Source organism: Danio aesculapii, chromosome 11 (assembly GCF_903798145.1).
Source record: "Danio aesculapii chromosome 11, fDanAes4.1, whole genome shotgun sequence".
NCBI lineage: Eukaryota > Metazoa > Chordata > Actinopteri > Cypriniformes > Danionidae > Danio > Danio aesculapii.
This window is the reverse complement of record NC_079445.1, coordinates 44946360-44958145: the sequence shown is the minus strand read 5'-3', so window position 1 is coordinate 44958145 and position 11786 is coordinate 44946360. Positions and strand designations below refer to the sequence as shown.

Genomic DNA, 11786 nt, shown 5'->3' with positions numbered 1-11786 from the left:
CACAAAAACTCTTGAAATCAACAAAAACACTAAAACTACACAAAACACTCAAAACTCCACAGAAACTCAAATCTCCACAAAAACACACAAACACTCAAACACAGAAACACACAAAAACTCTCAAAACTCAACAAAAAACACAAAAAACTACACAAACATACACAAAAACTCTCCAAAATTAACTAAACACTCAAAACTACACAGAAACGCACACAAAAACACTCAAAACTCCAGAGAAATACACACAAAAACTCAAAACTCAACAAAAACACTCAAAACTCCACATAAACACACACAAAAACTCTCAAAACTCAACAAAAACACTCAGAACTACACATAAACACACACAAAACTCTTAAACTGCACAAAAACTCTCAAAACTCCACAAAAACACTCAAAACCCCACAGAAACACACTCAAAAACTCTCAAAACCCCACAGAAACACACTCAAAAACTCTCAAAACCCCACAGAAACACACTCAAAAACTCTCAAAACCCCACAAAAACACTCAAAACTCAACAAAAACACTGAAAACTCAACAAAAACACACACAAAACTCTTAAACTGCACAAAAACTCTCAAAACTCCACAAAAACACTCAAAACTCAACAAAAACACTCAGAACTCCACAGAAACATACTCAAAAACTCTCAAACCGCAACAAAAACACTCAAAACTACACAGAAAACACACAGAAAACTCTCAAAACTCCACAGAAACACACACAAAAAAACTCAAAACTCCACAGAAACACACTCGAAAACTCTCAAAACGCAACTAAAACACTCAAAACTCCACAGAAACACACACAAAACTCTCAAAACTCCACAGAAACACACTCAAAAACTCTCAAAACGCAACAAAAACACTCAAAACTAGACAGAAACACACTCAGAAACTCTCAAAACGCAACAAAAATACTCAAAACTAGACAGAAACACACTCAAAACTCTCAAAACGCGACAAAAACATTCAAAACTCCACAGAAACACACACAAAAACTCTCAAAACGCAACTAAAACTCTCAAAACTCCACATAAACACACACAAAAACTCTCAAAACGCGACAAAAACATTCAAAACTCCACAGAAACACACACAAAAACTCTCAAAACGCAACTAAAACACTCAAAACTCCACAGAAACACACACAAAACTCTCAAAACTCCACATAAACACACACAAAAACTCTCAAAACGCAACTAAAACACTCAAAACTCCACAGAAACACACACAAAACTCTCAAAACTACACAAACACACACAAAAACTCTCAAAACGCAACAAAAACACTCAAAACTAGACAGAAACACACTCAAAAACTCTCAAAACTCAACAAAAACACTCAGAACTACACAGAAACACACACAAAACTCTTAAACTCCACAAAAACACTAAAAACTACACAGAAACATGCAAAAACATTCCAAAACGCACAGAAACCCACACAAAAACATTAAAAACTACACAGAAACACGCAAAAACATTCCAAAACGCACAGAAACCCACACAAAAACATTAAAAACTACACAGAAACACGCAAAAACATTCCAAAACGCAGAGAAACCCACACAAACACATTAAAAACTACACAGAAACACACACATAAACCCTCAAACTCCACAAAAACACACAAAACAACACAAACACATAAAAACACTCAAAACTGCACAGAAAAACACAAAAACATTTAAAACCACACAGAAACACACACAAAGCACTCAAAACTACACAGAAACACTTAACATGACACGGAAACACACTAATAACTCAATAAAAAAATCAATAATAACTCTCGTGCATTTTTATTCAGCCTGTTAAACCTATGAACATCTGCTCATTTACACAGAAAGTTCAGTCAATCAATCAATCAAATCAATCACAAAAACACACTATCAACTCCTAAACCAGATCTTAATAGCATGTCTGTGATTGGTTATGCCGATTCCAATGATCTGATTGGCTACAAACAGTGACGTTCATTAAATGCACATTAAGTGACTGATTCAATTACAGAAGCACACTAACAGCTCAACAAGGCCTTTATAAACCAATACAGGCTGCAAATCATCAGCAAATAACACACAAGTCCACAAGCAGACGTTTATACAACAATCAGAAGATAATAAAACTCCAGCAGTATCTTTTGTCCATCCGCCGCTCGCTATAAAACAACAGCGGCTCTCAGGGGTCAGCGACTCCATTCACGGCCCACAATAGCGGGACTTCAGAGCAGCTCGACTTCCCTGGGATTTCTTGACCTATTGGCAGCGGACTGACCTTATATACTCCTGTGAGGAACACTATTGTGCTGAAGAGTCTTAGCAAGACAAACACCAGAGGGAAGAAAAGAGTCTCCTGCTGTCTTAAGACAATCCTGAGGAAAAGCCCTGCAGGACCCACACCATTCTCACTCTCTCAAACACTTTTACAACTCAAATATACACTCTTGAGATTTGACCACACATTGGGTTAAAATAAAACAACCCAACATTGGGATAATCCGTATTTGATCCAACATTGCATCAATATGGACAAACCCAGCCTTGTTGTTTTTTTCAAGCAAATGGTTATGGAGTTTATTCATATTTGACCCAGCATTAGGTAAAAAAACAACTCAGCATTTTTAGAGTGTACACTGTAACAAAATTGTGGATTTCTTAGCAAGAGGAACACATCAGTGGGAAAAAAAGCATCTCCTGCTGTCTTAAGACAATCCTTATACACTCTTGAGATTTAACCACACATTGGGTTGAAATAAAACAACCCAACATTTGGGTAATTCCTATTTGATCCAAAATTGCATCAATATGGACAAACCCAGCATTGTTTTTTTAAGCAAACGGTTGATTTTTGACCCAACAGTAGGTTAAAACAACCCAGCATTTTTAGAATGTACACTGTAAAAAAAAGTTGAATCAAATTAACTTTACAAGTCATTTGAACTTACACCAATTAAACTGACATACAAAATCAAGTTGACTGACCTGATTAAATTAAATATAAACTGTTGGGTGTTGTACATAATTGACCCAGTATTGGGGTGACACAACCCAGCATTTCCTAGAGTTTAAAAAACATCTGAGGTTGTACATTAATCCAAAGCTGGGTCAAATATGGTTGGGTTAAAAAAAAGCAATTTAAGATTAATTAAAATGACATTTTTTCAGTCGCTAACAAGTGTTCCTCAAACCAGTTGTCACATTTTCAAAACTCTAAACACAGTTAGCATAGCATTGGTATTTTGTGGCCATACCAGTCACACATTTCATGTCGTTTTCACCCAATATGCAGTCAGAGAACACATTTCCACAATGCTTATATTTTCTTAACAGACAAGCTATACCTCCCAACAGAATGATGGATGGTTTTTGTAGAATTACTAATGTTAACACACAACATCCCACAAAACAATATTTCAAACTTTAGATACAGTATAAAAACCTCTGCTTCTGCAATGATATCAGTTCAAAAACAATATCAACATCAAAAATATATCTCAGCTGATAATAAACAAACAAATAATGGACATACAGCTGATTTATGTTGGGTAAATTAGGCCAACCACGGCTGATTCCAGTCTGGCTGAGGCCCTGTTTACACTCATACATTTTAGTTTTAAAACGGCTCAAAGTTACACAGAAACACACACACAAAACACTCAAAACTATACAGAAATGCACACAAACACTCTCAAAACTCTACATAAACACTCAAAACTCGGCATAAACGCACACAAAAACACTAAAAACTCCACAAAAACTCTCAAAAATCAACAAAAACACTCAAAACTCCACATAAACACACACAAAAACTCTCAAAAATCAACAAAAACACTCAAAACTCCACATAAACACACACAAAAACTCTCAAAAATCAACAAAAACACTCAAAACTCCACATAAACACACACAAAAACTCTCAAAAATCAACAAAAACACTCAAAACTCCACAAAAACTCTCAGAAATCAATAAAAACACTGAAAACTCCACAAAAACTCTCTAAAATCAATAAAAACACTCAAAACTCCACAAAAACTCTCTAAAATCAATAAAAACACTGAAAACTCCACAAAAACTCTCTAAAATCAATAAAAACACTCAAAACTCCACAAAAACTCTCTAAAATCAATAAAAACACTGAAAACTCCACAAAAACTCTCTAAAATCAATAAAAACACTGAAAACTCCACAAAACACACAGAACTCCACATAAACACACACAAAAACTCTCAAAAATCAATAAAAACACTCAAAATTCCACAAAAACACGCATAACTCCACATAAACACACACAAAAACTCTCAAAAATCAACAAAAACAATCAAAACTACACAAAAACTCTCAGAAATCAATAAAAACACTCAAAACTCCACAAAAACACACAGAACTCCACATAAACACACACAAAAACGCTCAAAAATTAACAAAAACACTCAAAACACTACAGAAACACACACAAAAACTCTCAAAAAATTCACAAACACATAAAAAATGAAAGAAGGCAGTTATGTTATAGGCTCTGTTTTGATATAAATATGCATACAGCATAGCCAGGGTGATGTGAATGAGTTTATAAAGTAGCCTACGCTGTTTTACCCGACGTGTCCTCAAGAGTTTGTTTTCCATATCAAACTTGCGAAGTCTGAACTTACAAGGAAAGGATGCAGGACTGAACTTTGTGCACTTCATTTTGAGGAAAAGCCCCTATCAGATTGAATGTCTGTTTAGATGTCTAGGTTTTCCCCCATCCACACTGACACGGAGCAGCAGTGTTTTAGAATGAAACAGCCTCTTCAGCGTTTTCAAAAAGCTTGCTCAAAAGGCGCTCGAATACTCCGGGGTAGTGTGAACGAAAGGTGTAACCGTAGCAAAACGTATTAGTGTATTAGTGTAAACCGGGCCTTAGACTCAGTGGCAGGGGTCATTTTTTTTCTATTACATTTACACTTATACAGTAAAAGGAGGACTTTGAGGAGTGATGTTGATGAACACATGTGGCCTAACCTGAACATCGCAGAGATCAGAAACAGTAATATTGTGCTTTTTCTTTTAGATCCCCTTTTTATCTGGGCTTTTTGCTGTTGTTTTGTTTTTCAGAATGCTCTTGTGTGTTTCATGGATGTTTTGTTCACTATAAGCAATACTGTAAAACCTTTTCTGTTTTATCATACTGTGTTTCTACTGTACCTCATGTAGTCAAAAGTAAAGAAAATAAAACTTACTGGAATGCTTTTATTTGAACATTGCTGTATATGTGAACGTACAGTTCCCAACCAAGAAATTTAGGCCCAGTCTCAATTCTACCCCTTAGCCCTTCCCTTTACCCCTCATTTTGGCTATAGCCTTCAGTGATTTCCTGAAGATAAATGTGATAAACTGGAATAACTGCAGCAGTCGCGATCATCGATCTCATATGAAGCAAGAGATTACAATGACATATGATGACGTGTGCAGGTGCTGTAGTGCTATCCCATTTCTTAGCTGTAAATTTTGAAGCCCTTCCCCTTCACACTCTGTTTTAAGGGCCAAGGGGAAGGGGTAGAGGTACAAAAATAGAATTGAGATCGGGCCTTAGTGTTAAAATGGTGGACTGCATGTTTTGCATGCAAATACCTGTAAAACTGAAACATAAAAGTCTCTGCAGTGTTTGTAATGTCAACAATAGATAGTATTTTATAACCTGGTGTACTTTGATTGACTCCATGTACCATGTGAAGTGAAAATAAGTGTCATTCTTTGACAGAATCATTTCATTTTGAGTCAGATTTCCAGTGTTTTGGTAAAGTTAGTGAGTGCAGAGAAAGATTAAGTTTAAAAAATCAAGTTGAAACCTGGGTTGAATATTAACCCAACTCTGAGTTAAATATAGTTGGTTTAAAAATATAATTTAAAATGAATCATCTCATCATTGAAGTTGTCCATATTTGATCCAACTTTGGGTTAATACCTCCAGCCAAACAACACCTAAAACCTGTTCTGATGGCTTTTTGATGATTTCATTTTTTACATTGTAGATTGTATAAAATAATAATAATAATAATAATAATAATAATAATAAAACTTGAGTTATATTAAACCAATGCTGGTTAAATATGAATGGGTTAATGATTTGTTTTTTAAGTAGCCCATCGTTGGATTTGTCCATATTTGACCGGACTGGTCAATACATCCAGCCTTTGTAAAATAGTCTAACAACATCCAGTTTTGCCAAAAATAGTTGACTTTTTTCATCTTAAAAGCTGTCCAAAACCCGCCTAAAATATTAGATTAACATTTTAATTAATTTAAATCTCAATTATCCTGGTTACTTTAAGTGTCATAATGTTTTAACCATACAGCAACCAACACCAGGGGTCACAGAGCCACAACATAACCGGATCACATCAGAACACTGCCCCCTCTCACCCACACACTGCACTTAATGTTGTGTAGATTACACTAACTGTTAGAGAAATGGGGTATAAATTCATCCCATTTGGTGTTTTCAATTCTTTTGAACAGAATTAGATGCTGTTTATCAAGCAGACAATGCTTATATGTTTATTCCTGCTGTCAATTGTGGAAAACATTATTGATAGAGTGCTGTGAGTGTAACTGCAGGCGCTCCGTGATGCACGTGCACGCGGAGGGGAGTCCGATTTTGATGCAACTCTCCCTCACCTCCTCTTGATGGTGGGCCCACGCAGGTTTTCACTATGCACAACTATGGTGACAACTGAATGGAGCAGGAGCACACAGTTATGTTTTCTTAAATAAGTTAAATAAATTTTGTCATCCCACCTATGCCATTTTTTACCCGCACAATTCAACCGCCCAATCTGGCAACACTGACAACATCTGAAACATGTTCTGATGACTTTTTGATCGATTCATTTTTTACAGTGTGGATTGTAAAACAAAATGCTGAATTGAATTAAACCAATGCTGGTTAAATTTGGTTGGGTTAAAATGTTAATTAAAATTATTCATCTCATCACGGGGTTGTCCGTATTTGACCCAGCATTGGGTTAATACATCCAGCATTAGTAAAAGTCTAACAACATCTAAAACAAGTTCTGATGGCTTTTTGATCATTTCCCTTTTTTTTTTTTTAAATAAAAAGTATTTAAAAAAACTTGAGTTGTATTAACCCAATGCTGGGTTAAATATGATTGTGTTAAAAATGTCTTTTAAAATTAATCATCTCATCATTGAGGTTGTCTATATTTGACCCAGCATTGGATTAATACACCAAGCATTTTTTTTAAGTCTAATAACATCCTAAACTGGTTCTGATGACTTTTTGATCTAAAAAAACGGTTGTATTGAGCCATTGCTGGGTTAAATTTGGCTTTTTTTAATCGTGTCAATTTGCATTGTGGATTGTAAAAACTTCATTCAATTCGACTTAATTCATCAGGGGTCACCACAGCGAAATGAACCGCACCAACTTATCCAGCATATGTTTTAGTTTCCAGCTGCAACCCATCACTGGGAAACATCCATACACACTTATTCCCACACATACACTACGGACAATTTTAGCTTACCCATTTCACCTGTACTGCATGTCTCTGGACTTGTGGGGGAAACCGGAGCACCCGGAGGAAACCCACGGCAACACGGGGAGAACATGCAAACTCCACACAGAAATGCCAACTGACCCAGGCGAGGCTCAAACCAGCGACCTTCTCGCTGTGAGGCGATTGTGCTACCCACTGCGCCACCATGACGCCCTTGATTAAATCAATGCTGGTTAAATATTGTTGGTTTTTTTAATTAACCCATCACTATCTAAAACTAGTTCATTTCATTTCATTTTTTACAGTGTTGATTGTAAATAAACAAATAAATAAACTGAGTTATTTTAAACCAGTGCTGATTAAATATGGATGTGTTCAAAATGTCATCTAAAGTGATATTTTTAAATTAACCCATCATTGGATTTGACTATATTTGAGCTTAAATAGAGTAAATACACACCAGCATTGTTTTTAGAGTCTAGCATTAAGGTGAATCCCTGTGCAAAATCTGGAAACGCTCCTGAAATTCCTGCGCAGCGTTTCAGACATCTGCTGCCACCGGCTCGCACCGATTGTTCGAGGGTTTGTTCACCTGGTTAATTGGTGGATTTGCGTGAAAGCGGACTCTTGTCTTAACTTCTGAATCGCCTCGGCGGGGAGTTTTACTCAGTTTCCATTCAGGCCCTGCGGTATTTTGAGCTCAGCGTTCGCTTCATTAAACTCCCCATCCAATGAGAAGGATAAGAAAAGGACTGACGGGCACTGAGAGAGCGGGACGTGTGAAAAAAAGGCTCCAGGGGAGATGAAAGAGACCCCTGCGGCCCCAGGGCCCCGGTGACCGTCAGCTCGGACGGATCCTGAATGATCCTGAATGGGCCCGTGGTTTTTTCACATCCTTTATTCTGACTGCTAGAACTCCTCATTGCGCACAATGGCAAATGCACTAAAACTGTTTTCTCATGCTAATGGATGTGAACTCACTCCCTCCGAAATGCTGTTTTTTTTTTTTGCTCCAGGATTTAAATGGGCCAATTAGAGCTTTTTCTTAATCTTGAGCTCCTTGTCTTCTATATCTCTGCTTTTTCCTATTTTTTTTCTCTCTCTCTTCTCCCCTCCAGTGAATTCTCGCACATCACAAGCGGCGTAACGGCCCAGGCAGATCACAGAAATTGATTGTAAGTATTTCAGGAGGAAAAAGCAAACAGTAAACAGAGAGAGAAAAGAGTGTCTGAAGAGCAAACATCAGGTCTTTCAACTCTCAACAGCTTGTGAACTTCTGTCTGCATTCATTAGCCTTCTGACTTACAATGTACAGCTCGTTATGCTATTTACTTTGCGTGAAAAACTACAAATGCATTGCTTCAGAACTTTTTTTTATTGAAGTGCATTTACTATTTTAAAAAGCTGGGTTGTTGTGCACAATGTCAGGTTAAAAACTCCCCCAATTGGGTTAAAATGTGTCATTTAAATTTCAGTGATAAAAAATGAGGTAACACTTTAGTTTAAGTACAAATTCACAATAAATTTGTGGTTTATTACCTGCTTAAAATGCTGTTTGCTCCATTTAAAATCAACTTAAACAGCTCAATTCTTCATTTAACTTAATAGTTTTATGTTCAATCCACTTAAATTTGTACAAACTAATAAGTTACCTTAATTCCTTCATGTTTTTATTATGACATTGTTTGTTTATTAGTGCTTATAATGTTACTTATTCTACATGCTTAATACCTCATCCCAACTACTACCTAATTAATAATAAACAGCAAATTAGTAGTCTATTAAGCTAAAAGTCTCAGTTAATGGTTTGCTAATAGCAAAAATTGTTTCACATTACAAAAAAAAACATGTTTGTTGCTTGTTCAAACTACTTATTTAAAAATGAGCTGAAACAACACGATTATTCAGGGTTTTCTGCAACAACTTAATTATTTTATGTTCAATCCACTTAAATTTGTACAATTTAATAAGTCAACTTAATTTTTTCACGTCGTAATAAACAAATCGATTGTGTGGAAGCCAGCGTTTTTACTATATAGTCTGTTTATTAGTACTCATATAGTTTTTTATTCTACATCCCTATACCTAATCCCAGCTACTACCTTACTAATATTATTAAACAGCACATGAGTAGTTTATTGAGCTCAAAGTCTTATGGTTTATTAATAGCAAAAATCTGTATCTTAAGATATTTCCTGTTTATTAGTAATTATAAAGTTTATTATTCTACATCCCTATACCTAATCCCAGCTACTACCTCACTAAATATTATTAAACAGCAAAGTGGTAGTTATTTATTAATCTATTATTTATTAATCTATTTATTAATCTATAATGTTTTGTTAATAGCAAAAATCTGTATCTTAAGATACTGTCTGTTTATTAGTACTTATAAGGTTTATTATTTTACATCCCCAATACCTATTCCTCAACTACTACCTAACTAATCATTATTATTAAACAGCAATTTAGAAGTTTATTAAGCTAAACGTCTCAGTTAATGGTTTGTTAATAGCAAAAAATGGCATCTTCCTCTCAAAAATGATGTTTGTCAAACTACTCATTTAAAGATGAGCTGAAAGAACACAATTGTTCGGGGTTTTTTTTTTTGCAACAACTTAATTGTTTTAAGTTCAATCCACTTAAATTTGTAAAAATGAACAAGTCACCTTAATTCCTTCATGTTGTATTAAACAAATCGATTGTGTTTATTTATTAGTACTTATAAGGATACTTATTCTACATCTCTAAAACCTAATTAATATTATTAAACAGCAAATTAGTAGATTATTGAGCTAAAAGTCTCCGTTAATTGTTTGTTAATACACTGAAAAAAATGATTCATTGGATTTACTTAATTTTTTTTAAGGCAAGCTGTTGCAAATAATTCAATTGGGTTAAATTTAAGCAAACAATTTTAGTTGAATTTACTCAATTTATATGGGCTGGATTTAAACAATCAAATTAAGTTGGATTTACTATAGTAAAGATTTGTATCTAAAGATATCGCCTGTTTATTACTAATAAAGTCTTCTATTCTACATCCCTAATCCCAACTACTATCTTTTTAATATTACTAAACAGCAAATTAGTAGTTTATTGAGCTAAAAGTCTCAGCTAATAGTTTGTTAATACCAAAAATGTGCATATTAACATATTGTCTGTTTATTAGTACTTATAAAGTTTATTATTCTACATCCCTAATCCCAACAACAACCTAACTAATTATTTTTAAACAGTTAAAATAGTAGTTTATTGCGTTAAAAGTCTCAGTTAATGGTTTGTTAATAGCAATTAAATGCATCTTAAAATAAAGTGTGAACCAAAAATTAATTTATAGTTAGGTTAAAACAACTTGAAATATGAAATGCATAAGAATATAATGAGCGATCTAAAGCACACACACTCTTTCTAGCACGCCTGGATGAGTATAGATGTGCTCAGGATTGGTGCCTGGCACCTTCTGATCGCATCTTCCCCCATATGGATCAAATTGCAGGAGAATGTTTGGGATTCCAGTGTCAGGAGTCAAACAAGAGTCGAAAAGCACTTCTCTCCTCATCTATAGTGCACTTTTAAACAACACACGCCTCGACAATAAACATCACGAGTCAAAACTAAAACACACTCAAAAATCTCCGCTAAAATACTAAAAAAGCACAGTCAAATGAAGCGTTGGTAAAAATCACTTACCAGCTATGAAGAGTGAATCAAAGCTCGCAAACACGATCAAACTCTTTCTTCACTGCAAACTTTCTGGCTCCAGCAAACAGAAGCGCGTCCCGCGAACATCCATCAAAACACGAGCGGAGATCAGCGCGGATTCAGCACATCTGCGGCGGGAATCATTCACAGAAAGTTTACTTTCTCGAACTTTTAGGCTCCATCAGTGAGAATGAGCGAGTCAAGTTGAGTTGGGCGGGATCGTGTGTTGGGGAGCGCGCGGACGAGGGGGGGAACTTTGGGAAATAAAAACAGCAGAAGAGTTTTTGGAGAGCGCGACTGTTTGCGGTGAGACCCCCGGGTGATCTGTTTTCAACTCTCTCTCTCTCTCTCTCTCTCTCTCTCTCTCTCTCTCTCTCTCTCTCTCTCTCTCTCTCTCTCTCTCTCTCTCTCTCTCTCTCTCTCTCTCTCTCTCTCTCTCTCTCTCTCTCTCTCTCTCTCTCTCCCTCTCTCTCCCTCTCTCATGGGTCGGGCTTCTTCACACTGAACTGAACGCGGATGACAAAAGTTACATCAAGTTTTTCCACAAGGTCATGCTGAAGAAAATAAAATGTTGC

The 11786-nt window shown here is 35.7% G+C and overlaps 1 protein-coding gene across 1 annotated transcript in view; it reads right to left on the bottom strand.

The window, feature by feature from the left end:
- Positions 1–11518, bottom strand: part of gli2b (GLI family zinc finger 2b) — a 158236-nt gene extending 146718 nt beyond the window's left edge. Inside the window, exon 1 of the mRNA XM_056467953.1 lies at positions 11200–11518. The gene's annotated coding sequence lies outside the window, so the exon portion shown is untranslated. The remainder of the gene's footprint in view (positions 1–11199) is intronic.
- Between the last annotated feature and the right edge of the window lie 268 nt (positions 11519–11786).